The 4,030-nt window shown below is 40.0% G+C and overlaps 1 long non-coding RNA gene across 1 annotated transcript in view; it reads left to right on the plus strand.

Moving 5' to 3' along the window:
- Positions 1 to 3,552: 3,552 nt before the first annotated feature.
- Positions 3,553 to 4,030, plus strand: part of LOC106869983 (uncharacterized) — a 1,504-nt gene continuing 1,026 nt past the window's right edge. Inside the window, exon 1 of the long non-coding RNA XR_001409474.1 lies at positions 3,553 to 3,771. This is a non-coding gene — a long non-coding RNA (uncharacterized LOC106869983). The remainder of the gene's footprint in view (positions 3,772 to 4,030) is intronic.

A 4,030-nucleotide genomic window follows, 5' to 3' on the forward strand; every position in this document is an offset into this window, starting at 1 on the left:
ATATATATATATATATATATATATATATATATACACATATATATATATATTGTCTATAGTTAACAATAACTAGCTACTATGACATTAATGAGGATGATGATGATGATGACGATGATGATGATGAAGATGATGACGAAGATTACGATGACAGTGACGACGGCAACAGTAGTGGTGATGAAGAAGACGACGAGGACTACGATTACGATAATGATAACTAACAATAATGATGATGAGGAGGAGGAGGAGGATGAGAGTGTTGATAATAATGGAGATGATGCATATTTTCACGCGCGCCAACACACGTATGCTACAAGCAGTGTGCCTCACGCAATTTCGCACGCACATGCGCAAACACACAGACACAAACAGACGCAGGCATCCATTCACACGCGTCCACACAGTACACACACCACATCCAACTTCTTTCATCCTGCCTTTATCCTAATCTACTTGATTTTATTTTCCTTTCCCCTCATCCTCCATTAAAAATGTTCATTGTTTTCCCAAATTCCTTTCTCTTTATTCCTCTTTTCTTTCTGCTTCTCATTTTTTTTTTTTTATTTATCTTTTACTCGTTTCACTCTTTTTTCTTTAATCTTTTTTCCTGTTAATCTTTGACGCGTTTAGACCGCGGCAACGCTTGGGGACATCATTGAAAGAATTACTCAAACAAATCTACCCCGGTACTCTTTTACTCTTTTACTCTTTTACTCTTTTACTTGTTTCAGTCATTTGACAGTGGCCATACTGGAGCACCGCCTTCAGCCGATCAAATCGACCCCAGGACTTATTCTTTGTAAGCCTAGTACTTATTCTATCGGGTTTTTTTGCCGAACCGCTAAGTTACGGGGACATAAACACACCAGTATCGGTTGTCAAGCGATGTTCGGAGGGGGGACAAACACAGATACACAAACATCTACACACACATACATATATATATATATACATATATACGACGGGCTTCTTTCAGTTTCCGTCTACCAAATCCACTCACAAGGCTTTGGTCGGCCCGAGGCTATAGTAGAAGACACTTGCCCAAAGTGCCACGCAGTGGGACTGAACCCAGAACCATGTGGAACATAAGCAAGCTACTTACCACACAGCCACTCCTACGCCTGGTACTTCTTCTCTTTTTGATCTGGTACTTCTTTTCCTATCGGGCTTTTATATAGAAACTTTAATTTGCAAAGATGCAAACAAACCAACACCGGTTGTCAAGTGGTGGTGAGAGACACAAACTCTCTCTCTCTCTCACGCATACAACCCCCCCTCTAGCTATCTCTCACTCACACAAACTCACATACACACCAACGCGCGCGTGCACAAATCCTCTCTCTCTCAAACACACACACACACACACACACACACACACACACATACAAACTCTCTCTGTCTCTCTCGCACGCACACACACACACACACACACACATATATATATATATAACTGAATTCTCATATGCATGAACCTGCACCAGCATATACGCGTGGACACGTATGCATGTATATGTGTGAGTGTATACGAATGCGTGTCCTCTACTCTTCCCTGTCTCTATGTGTCTGTGTGCACGTTAGCTAGATATAAGATGTGATACGTTTAACTGATGCGTGTGTGCACCCAAGCCAGTGAACCTCTCCTGTGTGTGTGTGTGTGTATGTGTGTGTGTGTGTGTGCGTGTGTGTGTGTGTGTGTGCATGTGTGTATATGTGTGTGTGTATGCTATTGCGTGTGTGCCTGTGCGAGTATGCAACTATTATATTTTCTTTAATATAATCGTCTCACTACACATTCTGCGTTTGTCGCTATCGGTATTGTTGTCTATTCAGTACTTCATATAGCTAGTCCTTAACGCTTGTTCCTGAGCTGCACGTATGAGTGCTTCTGTCTCTATCTTCAAGTCACTCTTCTACGTCCATAGCCATCGGTTCTCTGTATGTCTTGGCGCTCACGTTTCTTGCAAACTGCGCGTACATGATCTTTTGCTTCCATGCTTTTTCTTTTCTTTTTTTTTTTGGTCATTGCCTGTTTAAATTTTTCTCTAGTTACACAGTTTTCAGTTTTGATGATGCTTGTCTTCTTCATGTGTTTCAACAGTGGCTCCACATCATTTTTTACCGGCGTGCTTACGATTCTTCGAGCTAGCCTCCTACACTGTCTTCAATATTGGAAAAGGAAATGTTTAATTGGGATAATGAAGCCCTATACAGTTTTAAATTTAAAATGGGTCTTTAAAAAATGAAGTGGTCATGGCTGAAATGTTTTTGTTCATAAATTTGATAAACTAAGACTGACCCAAGGTTAAACGAGTTCAGCAGCAATAACAAAAGCGAGTAGTTTATTTTGAGCCAGCAAGGGATGCTCCATACTTTTGACTTGCAAGAAATAGTAGTCATATTTCACTTAAATCACAGCTCAACGCCTTTGCGTTGGATAATGTAGTGTTAAAATATATTAAATGCTGAGCTACAGAACGATACGATAGTGCGATGTTCATAACTGGAATGCTTTCGATCATAGATTGGCTCAAGCAATATCTGCAATGATAATGCAAAAAACTACTATGTGGTCGGTTTACTTGCTGGAAAGAGTAGTCATGTCTCCCTCAAATCCTAACAAAGCATTGTTACATTAGAAAGTGTAGAAGCAGATATGTTGTTGTTGTTGCCACTCCGTCGCTTACGACGTCGAGGGTTCCAGTCGATCCGATCAATGGAACAGCCTGCTCGTGAAATTAACGTGCAAGTGGCTGAGCACTCCACAGACACGTGTACCCTTAACATAGTTCTCGGGGATATTCAGCGTGACACAGTGTGACAAGGATGACCCTTTGAATTACAGGCACAACAGAAACAGGAAGTAAGAGTGAGAGAAAGTTGTGATGGAAGAGCACAGCAGGGTTCGCCACCATCCCCTGTCGGAGCCTCGTAGAGCTTTAGGCGTTTTCGCTCAATAAACACTCACAACGTCCGGTCTGAGAATCGAAACCGCGATCCTATGACCGCGAGTCCGCTGCCCTAACCACTGGGCCATTGCGCCTCCACAGAAGCAGATATATGAATAATAAAAATGAATAAACGTAATGGTCGTGGTTGGAACACTTTTGATCATACGTTTGTTCTGTGAGGATTGATAGGGGAGGGTTAAACAACAACAATAACACCAAGAACTGCAGCATCAACTAAGAATTTAATCAATTTATTGATGGTAATTAAATCAAGCGTCTTATTTATCATTGATCGCAATAAAATTAAAAGTATTTGATTTATTACAGTTATATTGTAAACTTTTACATGCCTTGCCAGTTACGTCAAACATTATAATTAAGTTAAGGTTAGTGTTAATACATCTAATGCCGGAAACATTAGAAAGCTAATTAGAAATTATTATGCAATGAAGCTTAACTAAATAAATATATAGAATAAAATGAATAAATGACAAATATTACTTAAAATGTTTTCTCCGCAAGGGAGACAAATCGCAGTATATTTGTGTTTTTATTATTACGTCATCAGCACATTACCAGGCATTATCAGAAGTTACCACCACTGTAACATGTTGACGGTATCCCACATGAATGTTAGTATGATAAGAACTCAAGCGGAAGCAAGATGGCGGTTAAAAGACATCAGACTTCATTGATCTACACGTCTTACAATGCTTACACCACTAGCAGACATTCTATTTCTTTTGTTTCCAGTTGGCCAATGAGCACCGCTCAGCCGAAAACTTGGTCGGTATATACATGGAGTACTCAATTTAAGTTGAAACCGGTAGGAAAAGATCTAAGAATACTTTTCTTAAATATTGTTTTTTGAAATTATGCACCAAAATGAAACGATAGGCGCAGGAGTGGCTGTGTGGTAAGTAGCTTGCTTACAAACGACATGGTTCCGGGTTCATTCCAACTGTGTATCACATTGGGCAAGTGTCTTCTACTATAGCCTCAGGCCGACCAAAGCCTTGTGAGTGGATTTGGTAGACGAAAATGGAAAGAAGCCCGTCGTATATATGTATATATATTTATATATA

Source organism: Octopus bimaculoides, chromosome 8, assembly GCF_001194135.2.
Source record: "Octopus bimaculoides isolate UCB-OBI-ISO-001 chromosome 8, ASM119413v2, whole genome shotgun sequence".
NCBI classification, from domain to species: Eukaryota; Metazoa; Mollusca; class Cephalopoda; order Octopoda; family Octopodidae; genus Octopus; species Octopus bimaculoides.